The sequence below is a fragment of the Anas acuta genome, chromosome 1 (assembly GCF_963932015.1).
Source record: "Anas acuta chromosome 1, bAnaAcu1.1, whole genome shotgun sequence".
In the NCBI taxonomy this organism is placed as follows: Eukaryota; Metazoa; Chordata; class Aves; order Anseriformes; family Anatidae; genus Anas; species Anas acuta.
This window is the reverse complement of record NC_088979.1, coordinates 145,440,213-145,452,707: the sequence shown is the minus strand read 5'-3', so window position 1 is coordinate 145,452,707 and position 12,495 is coordinate 145,440,213. Positions and strand designations below refer to the sequence as shown.

Below are 12,495 nucleotides of genomic sequence, written 5' to 3'. Positions count from 1 at the left end.
TTTGTGGCCGAATTGCTTCAGAAGCTGCATCTGAGCCACCCGTTCGCCAGCGGTGGGGGCAGACAGCTGGTGGAAGTTGCGGTGCCAGCCGTCCCGGGCACGCTGTTTCTGCTCATGAGTCAGATCTCCGCGACATGTAGCCATTTCACACTTTGATATGAAACGCAGAGCCGCTCACTTGTCAGATTATTCATCTTGCTCTTGGAGGCAGACTTTTTTTTTTTTTTTTTTTTTTCAAAGGTTATTCACCCTGGCACCTCCGTGTCAGAGCAGCTTGTCCAAAACAAATCTGTTTTCTCAATCTGGCGCTGTAGCCCAGTAGCTCGTAACGAGCCTGGAGCGTTCTTCCTGAAGTGCAGGAATGCGCCCGCTGGTTAAGCAAACCAGGCATATCTAGCTAGCCACGGAGAGGGAAAGCTGTTCCTCCGACGGCTGGTTACAAGGAAATAGAGGCAGGAGGCCAGCTTTCATGTTTCGGGCTTTGTCTGGGTAAACTGCACAGCAGCGCGTTCAGAATTGAAATGTGTCAGCAGCTCAGCTTAAATAACTTAATTATTCTCCTAAAGACTACTTCGGAAGATAAGTCATGCTCCTGCAGTTGTGAAACATCAGACAGAAAAATAGAATCTGTTGGCTGAGGCTTGGTCTTGTGCACGAGCTTACTGACTCAATGAAGCACATCGCTCGGCTGGAGCAGAGCTGGCTGCTGGGGAAGAGGGCTGCTTGACAATCAGGTTACTTTGTTGAAAGCTTTTTCCCCTCACTTAAAGGAGAGCTGCTCTTCTGGCTGGATACGGGTTGAATTAATTACTCGAGACTAAAACCACCCATAGCACAAAGTTGGGGGTTGCTTTTTGTCTTATTCTCCTAGCACAGCAGGAAAATGCAAAGAATCCACTTGCTATCAGCTCGTCTCCTACCAGAAAGATAAGAATCTTCATTGGGTCATAGAATTAGTGATAAATCTGGACTGATAGTTAAAAAAAGCACTTAGAAAACACTTTTACTGCTCTAAGTGGTGTTTCCTATTCTTATTTCCAAGGAATGCTAATAGCTGTCTTACCAAAAAGCTTGGTTTGCTTTTTGGTGCAGATGCCAGTGCACTGAAGTTGATTTTGTGCTCTCCTTGCACAGGGAAGGAAACAAGTAAAATCTTGCCTGCCATAAATTTGTCTAGCAAGGATGGACTCAAGCAAAACACTGAAAATCCCAGTCACTGCCTCATTTTCTCTCTTCCCTTCTCCCAATGTCCTTTCCCTTCATGGATCTGGGAGAGAACCACAGCAGGAGCAGGGTGTTGGGACTATCAAGGCCCTCCAGATGGCTTTAAAATTCGAGGCCAATTCTGCCTCTGTCTGGCTGCATGGATCCTCCTGGCAAAGTCCTGAACACACAGGACTGGCTCTGCCAAGGCTGCGCATCCAGCTTTCCCTCCCCGAGGGCCTCCAAGCTTTTGACCCTATTCTTGGGGGCATTAAACACCTTAAAGGGGGAAAAGTGGGAGAAGGCAGCCCCAGGGAGGCCAGAGGGGAGGGTGGAGGTGGAGAACAGCCCCCATGTCGAGCCTGTAGCATCACCCCATGTGAGTGCAGAGCTGGATCGGGGGGCTCGGTTCCCAGTGCCACCAGTGAGTGGTACCCACACCCGGCGGGCAGTGGATGAGGCGCGGATATGAGCAGGCTCAGAGGGGAAAGGTGCTAAAAACGCTCCTAAATCCTGGAAATCCTACGCCTCGTTAAAACTGCCCTTACGCCCGCTTCACTTCATAACTCATCCCTGTCAACGCGGCTAAGATCACCAGCCCGGTGCCTCCACATAAATACTGGCTGTCTCCCTGGAAGGTCAAGGGGCCTTGGCCGCACATCCTCTCCTGCCTTCCTGTTTTGACTGAGGGAGGAGAGGGCTCGGAGGGAAGGTTGTAGCAACCACACTGTACACAGGCACTGCTTCTGAAACATAAGATTGGGCAAAGCGCTCAAGAATAGCACTGGGTGAGGGCTTTTGGCAAGTTGTGACTCTGCTAAAAATGAGGTTCTGAGGTAGCCAAATCCATTCATAAATTGGAAGCAGTTTTGTGGAATAGTTTCAGGCAAAACAAATGGCAAAGCATTTCATTTTGGGCACTGGCAGTACAAGCTGAGGAATCAAAGGATTATTAAAGCAGTTGGAGGGAGCAGTTGCCTTACCCCGAATAGCCCGCTGGTTAGGGAGCCCACATGGGCGGTGGGAAACCAGATTCAGTTCTCCCCACCACCTCCAGGGATCAGATTCTTATCACACCACCCAGGGAAATAATGCGATCGTGGGGTATGCGGTAGCTTGAGGGGGGCAAGAAGAACCATGCACACGTTGGAGAGGGAGGAGCACCCATCCCACAGCCCAGTGGCTCTGGCTGCTGAAGGGCTCTGTGTGATTTCTTGCCAGGCAGGAGAGACCCGTGCCTGAACCCCTAACTGCCACAAAGTCACCCTTGTGAGTGTGAGCCTGGCTTTTGCTTAAAAAGGGATGGCTGGTTTGAATCAGGGAAAGGAAAAGTTCATCCAGGGCTCCCACATCCGATCTGAGTGACCAAGTGAAAAGTCTTTTTTGGCACCCTGAGCTACTTTCTACACCCAAGCTAGAAGCTGAACAGAGTAATTTTTTGCTGTATAGTCCCAGCAGCCCCTAGTGCTCTCGTAGGAGCTTTTATGCCAAAAACGTTCCTCGCACGAGGGTGCGCACACAAATTATTTCAATCAGCCCTCATGGCTGCGTCTCTGCTGCAGGCTGCCCTTCACTGGGGCTGGCCGCAGGCATCCTTAAAGCCAAAAGAGGTATCAGTTAACTTGTCCCCATGGTGAGATACCTGGGTCTGTAAGCTGCAGTACAGGGAGATTACACGATTTAATTCTCTTTGTTTTCCTCCTGGCTATCAGCAGCTTCTGAAACATGATCAGATGAAGACAGCAATGATAGCAGGTGACTTGTAGAGTCACCTGGCTTGACCCAAATCCATGAAATGGATGGGGTATTGAAAGTCCCAGGCAGGAGCGATATCTAAGATCTTCGCAGTTGGGGTTGAAGCTTAAAGGCTTCCACTTCCTGATCTCTTCTCTATTAATTTCTCCTCCAAATCCAAGCTTTCTTCTTCATCCCAAGGCAAACCTCCCACTCTGCTACAAGATTTTACTTGAAAGAAGTAATAGAGGTAGAAGCAGGAATTGCCATAACATGCACATGTCCTTACAGCCTTAGTTTACTTCTCACAGCACACTATTAAACAATAATAAAAAAAAAATACCACAGCCCTATTAACATGAACAGTAGCACGCAAATATGTATGTGAACTCAGAGTACCTGGAGTATGAAGTATTACCTCCGTAATGAACCTGCACCAAATCACCACAGATGTAGGCCAGTGATACATTTTGCCTTTTTTTAGCCTTAAAAAAAGGTATCAGGAACCCAATTTGAAAAGAGCTCCGGGGAGTCAGCTGACACACTTGGCTACGGACTGTCATATTCATGCCCTGAACTTAAGCAGTAAAATAAGCTCCCAGAAGAAAACTTAGTAAATAAATAAATAGATAAATTGTGGGGCCATATTCCCCTAGCAGAATTTCCAGAGGACATTGTGCCCCTTTACAGTCCCTGCTGGTGACCACTGCTGGCTTTCTCAGGCCATTTGCTTTCTGAGCAGCAGCATTTCCCTGTGGGTATTAATCTACCTTATCCCCAGGGAGCAGCAGAGACACGCTGCCTCTCAGGGCTGGGATTTCCAAGGCATCTCTCAGGGTCTCCGAGGACATCCTAAAGCCACACTCCCAAGCTGAGACCTGCACACTCAAAGGTGGGAGGAAAGAGGCGCATTAATGCAGCCCAGGGAGAAAGCCTTGCCCGAGCTGTTGGACATCCACCAAGACAGCTCCTTGCTTGCCTATGAATAAACCATTAGCCTAGCCTTCAGGCTGAACAATATTTACCCTCAAACTATGCTTCTGTAGCCAGAAGGCACACCTCACCTTCAGTTATGGGCAGCAATGCCCTCATTGCTTGATCTCTCAGATTTTGTTCCTTATTCCTTGACTACGCAATGCCCTCATTGCTTAATCTCTCAGATTTTGCTCCTTATTCCTCGACTAAGTCACAGTTACTGGCAAGACCTGGTTGCCAAGAGCGGATGAAGGCAGCATTTCTTGGTATTTGGTCCCCAGATGCTGGGATGAGGCAGCAGCAGGCGCCAGCAGAACAACATGGCTCTCGGGCAGGAGAGCAGCCAATGGTTTGGAAACACGATCAAAAGCCCCGTAAGTAAGAAGTGACAGGAGAAGGAGTCTGTGCAAGGCTTCAAGAAACTGCAGTGACTCTGGGCTACGTTACCACCTTAATCCATCCCTGCTTTTTGCTACACAGATGGCGAGTATGCCAGAGCATGAGGGACGAATGCTTAAGGTCCTGCTTTCACGGGCTGTCCTTCTCATCACAAATAAATGAGGGTACCAAGTAGAAAAATGCACAAAATCAAACGGTTTTCAAACAAATCCTGCTTTCATCACTGACTTTTGCTAAAAATCTTAAAGTTGCATAGCACATTTTTTATTTCCCTGTCATATACACTTTAATGGCGTATTTGCCACCAGCGAAGAGCAGAGTTCATTTATCTTGCAAATAATCAGAGCCTTTTCCACTCTGCCATACAACTTTCCTGCTCTGCAGTTGGAACAGTCTTTCTACACTCCCATGCCTTCAATGCTTTCTCAGCCGTGACCTCTCCTCCCCCTGCCTGCTACCACCTCTTGACGCCTCAGTTCCTGCTACCTCCCTGTAATCTCATGTTATACAATGGAACAGTTTTGGCTTGCATAAATGCAAGATCGCATCTCTAACTCATTAAGAAAGAAAAGTTAAGTCATCTAATTATATATATATATATATATATATATGTATATATATATAAAAAAAAAAAAAAAAAGACCTGTTAATCAGAAAAGCCAGCCTATTTTTTTTCTGATATGTGGCAAGCTCAAAAGCTACCTTTTGCACAAGATCTATCCTTTTACTGGTGAAGTCAGATTTGACAAAATGACTTATCACCCTCTGTCAAGCTGGAGAAAAGATTCTTGCACATAGCTTTCTTTACAATGTAAGCTGTGTTTTTATGAGTTTTATTTGCACAAAGCTCTATTTTATTGGCTCTAAGTGCTGAATTCACAGAATTGCCTGTTTGCCTTTCTCTATCTTCTCTGCTGAAATCTCTGTGGTTCTTAGTTTCTATGAATCCCGCAGCTTACAAGAAAACAAACTGATAGTATGACTAATCTCTGCTTCATGCCAGTGGCTTCTGTGGTGTTTCCAGCTCTGAACACCATTAGCGTCTAATCATATGTGGCAGATTAAAAGCTTCATTCACTGAAACGGTCAACATGTGAAATGCCTGATGGGAACAGACCTAGTCTCAAGGAAGAAGGCAAATGAAAGAGTGACTTTCTAGATACAAAGTTCATCAACCTATGGAGCAAAACGGCCACAGAATCGGTAGTTGCAGAAAATGGTAGGTTTCTTTGTTTGCCCTGATGAGCAGATGGCATCACTGGTAAGTCAGAGTGACTTAGCCCCCCACCCTCAAACATGAACACGCCTTAAACTACGGGACCAAGAGATGCGTATCCCCCTTGTGCAGGGCGGATGACCCGGGCTGATGAAGGCGCTGACAGCTAGATAATTGCCTGGCCCTGGTGCAGCGCTGCCTGTGTAATCCAAGCGGAGGGGCTGGCTCTTGCAGCCAACCTGGCACGGCTTCACTTGGCTCCTGGAGGCGGCACCGACACACTGCCGGAGCGCTCCGGGGGGAGAAGTTCCCAGAGCAAGGCGACATTTAGGAGATGACAGCTTTGGCTGGGAGCTGGTACGGCTCTCGGGCGGTGGATATCAGATGCTAACATCACCCGCTGAGCTAGATGTCTGGCTGTGACAGAGGGTGGAACTGCATTTAATCGGTCCAGATGCAAAACTAATAGAAGGTTAATCCAGATAAGCTTTTAAGGACGGTAGCACTACCCAAAAACAGTCTTAAGGATTCTTGTTTGAAAAGTAACCAAACAGGAAGCAGACCTTTTCCGTTCCATAGCTGCGCACGGCAGTGACGAGCACGAGCTGTTTCAATACATCCCTCTTCCAAAAACTACAAAGCTAGCTGTTACCAATGCAAGAATATGCAGCCCAAATATTGACCAAAAAAAAAGATTACTTTTTCTCTTTCTCTGGCTTTGTCAAGATGCTGGATTTTTAACCCTGCCCAAGAGCCATAGGGAAAGCCCTTCTATGTAAATAAAAGTTCTGCAGACTGCTTTACAGAAGTGGAGACAGGGAATCGCCAGCATTGTTGAAGAGAGTGGAAAAACTGAACCCCTACAAGTGAGTCATCTGAATTAACATGACTGAAAGATACACTTTTTGGCAAGGACACTTAGAGCCCAATTTTCCAGGCAAACCTGCTCCATTTTCTGAAACGTCCCTGAGTGACTCCATACGTTAAACGTGGCCGCGCACTCCCACGTGTCCCTGGTGCCGTGCGGTTCCCCAAGGAACAGCGTGAGCATGTTCTTACAGCTCATGCGGGAAGCGAACATCTGGGCTGCGTCTTCGGTTGACCCAGGAGGCCACATTTGTCAAAACTTGAAAACGCTGTGCAGAAAATGCCTCTTTAAGCTTCATCAAAGCCAACTTTTGTTGGTTCAGCTAACTAGGTGGTGGAATTCCCCAAGCTTTACATCTGCCTTCACAAACGTTTCTGCCAACTGGTGCCAGAAACCTCTCCCCTTTAACTCTAGGGAATGAAGTGGAGGAACTACTGGCAATCTTTGCTTTCTCCTCTGCTATTGCACAAGCTGGCGCTTCATCCTCCCCTAGTACCTCACACGTCCCTGGGATCACATTTCTTGTTTGAAGGATGTTTAGCATCCACCCTTGCAGTTAGATGTGTGCTTTCTAGGGCTGGATGGCTGGACATCGTGTGTTCCAGCTCTACAGGAAACTGTCCCAGTACACCCCACTGGCACTGCGAGCATGGGACCCCAGCGTGCACATCATTTTCTTGGTTTGCTTTAATCCTCTAGCTGCTTAAAACTGGGGCATGGCAGCCCTTTTGCTTAGGCTTGCCTTAAGTGAAAACTTGCAGCGATCCTCAAGCTGAGGATTCTGCAATCAAGTGGTAAGAAAAACTCCAGCAGCCTCTGCCAGCTACAATAATAAGGCTTTCCTGAACACAGCTTTGGCTAAATCCTAGAATAACAGTGTCACAGGAATTCTAGAAATGCTAAATCTGCAGTTATGCAATCTAGGTTGCTGCTGTTCAGGCAGTCAGGCCTCAGGCTTCGGACCACTGACGGGACACCACACCAGACAAAAAGGCAACCCTTGTCCACGCTCATTTGCAGCACAACCCGAGGCAGAGCGCTTCGCCATTCACCACATCTACTGTGGGTGCATTTGCCATCCTCTACTTTCTAAGGCAATGCAGTGTGTGCTATGGAGCATAGCCCCAGGCCAGCACAGCAGCCCCTTGCTGTGCTCCCTGCCTCCGACCTCAGCTCTACCTGCTTTTGCAGAGATCCCTTCTCTGGGTTTTGCTTCCCGGATGGTGGCTGCCAACACTTCCGGGGGAGGAAAGCCAGATTTTGCTGTGTACAAGAGAGAGAGATGTGCTGGCGGTTGCGTTTTCCAAGAAAGAGGTGTACGGTACAGCTTCTCCTTTACAAGATTAAACAATTCTAAGAATGTACCCTTGTGCAGCTTATATCCTCTGGCTTTGTAAACTCAACCTGCACTTTCCTGTAATGCCTTCAGTACACGTTTTCTGTGCTCTGCTCCTGACATCTTAAGCTAGTCCTCTTTGTCAGTTTGTCCAGAAAACAGGCAAATGGAAATAAGCAATTGGGCTTCTAGAAACTTGCATAAGAATCTGTGTGTGAGTGCCGAGCTCTGGCAACGGAGGCGCTGAGCCCAGGAATGTACCTACTTTCTCCTTCCTGTATTTAGCTGACTAAGATTCCTAAACAGCAGCTCCACATCTTAAATTATAGGTTAGCACTGGAGCGCTTAGCCCACAGTTTGGATCCCTTGTGTAATTCAGCTGCAGCTCAAGTCAGATTTTTTTCCAGGAGTTGGCCCTGTCTTTCCCAACACCTCAAGCTCTTCCTCCCAGGATCACCAGTCCCAGAGAGGGTACTGGATACCGCTCACTGTCCACGTGAGGTGCTCGGGGCTAAGGTAAACCGCTCATCCCATCAAGTGTTGCTTCCTCAGCTCCCATGCACTGCCAAGGTGAGCGCAACTGTAAATCAGCATGCATGAAACAAGGCAGAGAAGCACGTGGGAGCCTGAGTCAGACTGTTTACCGTATGCGCTAATAAAGAAAAAATGACAATAGCGGTGTTAAGACATTGAAAAGTACTGCCATGGGAGCTGTTCATGTGGTCTTGCAAGATTGTTATCTACCACTGATATGTCCTGTTAGCTTTGTCTTTGGAGGTAACCATAATCCCTCTCTATCAGCTATAAAGTAGGCAGAAATTCCTGACCAGAAAAGGATGCTACAGAAAAGGCAGACTGACTGGCAGGAAGCTGGAATGCAGCACTAAATCGCAGTAATGAGCTGGACTACCCCAAACACTGCTAAGCAAATATTGTCCTACTTGAGAGACAACAGCAAAATTTGTGGGTATGCCTGCACCAAAAAAAAATACACACACACACACACACACACATGTATATATATATTCTCCTGTGGCTTGATCACGTGCAATCCTGAGCAAAACTGAAGCTGTACATTTTCTGTGGTAGGGAGAATAATTTCTGACAAAATGGGATGTGATGAAAGGTGTCTGGAATAAACATTAAAAAAAAATTGATGGTCTCAGAGGAAAAGAGAGCATACCCTTTCAGACAGGTAGAACTGATGAAGCACATTGCTTTTTCAGACTCATAAAATGTGGTAACTGGCCAGTTGGCTACTTCGTCTATGGAGAAGGGGCCAAATTGCTTCTTCCTTTCTTTCAGTGAAGGTGCAGATCTGAGCCTGCTCCCCATATCCTTCTGCCAGATTTTGTTTACCGTAGAACCTGAAGGAAGTGATTGCTGGTTTAATCTGTCATGCGTGCCAGTAGATCAGTAGGTTTACAGACTATTGACTGATAAAGGGAAAAAGCTGTGTGTGTTGTTTCTTTAAACTGTATGATCTTTAAAATAACTTAGATGCTATTAAAGGTGTTCTTAGTGAAAGAGCAAATGGTTCTAGTTAACTGACCAGTTTTTCTTTTATCAGAGTAGTTGTAGTAAATTTAATACTCTTCTGGCACACAGTCACTGAATGTAACAGCACTGCAGATAAAATCTGGCTTACAGTGTACAAGTGGTTATAAAATTCCAGTTCTAAAATAACAGCCCTTGATCAAAGTAGCACGGTTGCAGGGCACACTGATTAGAAACTGAAGCATTCATTACAGCCAGGGATCAAGCACACCTCTTATCTACGGCTAAATAAAATGTAATAAAGAAGTAAAGATTTGTCTTAAGGCCAAAGCCTCCTGAATGACTACTGACAAAGCACGAAGGTTTACAGCACTGAGACATTTCAGTACCTTGTCAGGCATTCGTACTGCTCAAAGCCTAATCCCCACTTACTTGGGAAATGGTGCAAGAACACACAGAGGCATGCATGAGAGGAACAGACAGCATGGGCAACCACACTGGCACCATACTTGCTGGTGGGATGCACCAACACCCCTAGGTACACAGCCCACGGTGAGGCTGCTGAGGTCTGGCTGCCCTGGTAGAGGTGAGCCACTGCCCAACCCCTACACCCTTTATTCCACAAAAGACTGAAAATTGAGAAGTCTCAGGCTAAGCAGGTGAGCAGAGGGGAGAGACCCAGGCTTGCACCTTCTCTGCTGGAAAGACAGATGAGCCGTGGTGATCTGAGTCATCCTGCTTTAATACAGTCTGTCAAAAACAATGGAATAAGATACGACACTTAAGGCAGCACTTCTAAAAAGTGGCATAAACCACAACAGAACTAGCCTGTGCAACTCATCAGCGCAGTTTACCACAGCCCATTACTGCAGGCTTTGGAAGGATTAGAGATGTGAAATGCTAGAGATGATAGTTTCTCCATCAGAATGAAAATAAACATACAGTATAAAGTTTCCAGACTCGCAGATGTCCCAGTCCCAGGCCTTCAATAAAGGAGGGTTCAATAAAGGCAGAAATTTCCAAAAACCATTCCCTAGGTTCCCTTGCATTTTCATCTGAAACACCTTAAACCAGAATCTGTCAGACATAATATACCACATCAGATGAAATGAACAAGCGCAATGAAAACATTTGTATTTAATGTAAACCCATCTCCAGCCCATGGTAACCAAGGCGTGATCCAAAAAAAAAAAAAAAAGCCTCCTCCAGCCCCTAAAGAATAAGATTAATCCTTTAATCCTTGAGATGGAGGAGTCTTTCATAAGATTATTTGTACAGATGTATATAAGTCCCATGCAGAAGATTAAGAAACACATACAGCTCTAACATAAACTAGCCAATTCAGCCAAAGGCAATTGAAGTAGCTGCAGCTTGCTCATTTTCCTCTGTTCCACCCTCCTGCCGAGCCTGCAGTGATACCCTTCTGTGGTATGTGACACTCTGCTCTTCTTTACCTACTCTTTCTGCTTCTCTTACTGACCAAATGGCCCCAGTGCCTGAGAAAATCAGACAACTGAGAAAATCGGCAACTCAGTAATCAACTCAGAAATCCTTGCTTTGTGGAGTTTAGTTTACAGCTTGAAGAAACAACCAGGAGCCGTGCTCATGCCATCTGACAAGAGTGCAAGAGAGGTGAAGAAATCTTAGGATCAGGTCCTTAACCCATTTTTAGGCTTTTCAAGTAAAAGAAAAAGAAAGAAAGAAAAAAAAAAAAAAAAAAAAGAAAGAAAGTTTTAAAACCTGTACTAAGGTAATATGTCACTGTGATCAAAATGTTCTGGTTGCATACACACATATAACAGAAATCAGAGCTCTGAGGTTACTGTCAGCAGCACCTACAGGCTCGCGGTGCTCGTGCCAGAGCTTTTCCTCTCTCACCTTCCTCAGACCCTGCACTCGCAGGTTCAGGCAGGGACAGAGCAGTGAACGTGTTGGAGGTTGTCACTGCTCCGTGCCTCGCGCTCTTGTCATGCTGCCCGGCATGCCCCGAGTGAAAGCTAGCCACCGACTGCTCCTGAAAGGCTTTTAGCCACCCTGATCCTCGTTACATCCTATCAACAGCTAGGCGAGGGCCCTGAGGGGGCTGAGCATGCCCTTCGGAGGCTCCCACAGCGAAAGCAGCAGCATTCAAACAAGCGTTTCGTTGTCTCTCTTAATTAAGCAGACAATATTGCATCGTCACTGCTCTAATTACTTGAGCATGTCAAATTGCACCATTCTGCCTCTCGGCCCTCTGTAATAAATCAGGGCAAGCACAAACGGCTTTACGTTTTTAAGTAACATTTAGGCACTTCATCCTGGCACAGTAAGTCTCTGCTGAATCTGAACAGAAGCCAGCATAGTCCTGTCTGACAGCAGCCAGCCCCGATGGGATGCTGAGGAGCAGAGCGAGCCAGCAGGGGTACGGTCCCATTACTCCAGAATAACCTGCTCCCAGCCCCCAGCCCTGCGATTTTAAAGACAGAGATGTTGACCCCCGTGTGTCTTCAGTAAGCCTTCATAGATCTTTCTTCCATTAACTTGGAAGAGTAGCCCGGTGCTCTTGCAGGCTGCAGCATCCTGTGGCAGCTATGAATTTCACACCTTCCACAATTCAGCGGGTGGTGGAAGAGCAACTGCTAATTTTATGAGAAACTCCTGGAAAGCCAAGCCGAAGGCTTGGAGGGAGACAGTGATCCTTGTGGGGAAAGTGGTCCTCCCCAGCAGAATCTGATGCCAGTCCCATTTTTTGTCGTTCCTTGTCGTCAGCAAAACCAACAAATTCGACATCCTCTCTTCATATCCCGTCCCCATTCCAGATGTCTCTGGCTTCTGTTTTCTTCACAGGAGAAGTTTGGTTTTGGTCTCTCGCTTGGAAATAGCAAAATTGACTTTTTGATATTTGCCTGCTGGCAGACAGCAGCGCAGCAGGTTGACTCACCCTATTTCAGTTTTCCTTGGAGTGAATCAGATGCCCCTGTCTTAGCAGAGCTATGCCTACAAAAAGTGGGAGAAAAGTGTTGCCACGTGTTATTGAGAGCCCTTGACCACCACTGCTTAGAGCTGCTCTGCTCACACATAATGCAAACTGTGACAACAAGGAGATGTTTTTCGAGCCCAATTTCAGTGTGCAAATGCTTTCAGCGAGCAGTCTTATGCTTTTTTGCTTGGTTTGGCCTGCGTGTATTTTGTTTGCCACTTTGGCTTATGGAAAATCTGGCTGTTCCAGAAAGAAAACACACACAAAAAATGCTTACTCTGAATTTCAGCAAAGATGAGTAAGCATAA

The 12,495-nt window shown here is 46.6% G+C and overlaps 1 protein-coding gene across 1 annotated transcript in view; it reads left to right on the top strand.

The window, feature by feature from the left end:
- AKR1D1 (aldo-keto reductase family 1 member D1) overlaps positions 1-12,495 on the top strand; it is a 33,681-nt gene that overhangs the window by 2,757 nt on the left and 18,429 nt on the right. The gene's annotated exons all lie outside the window — the stretch shown is intronic.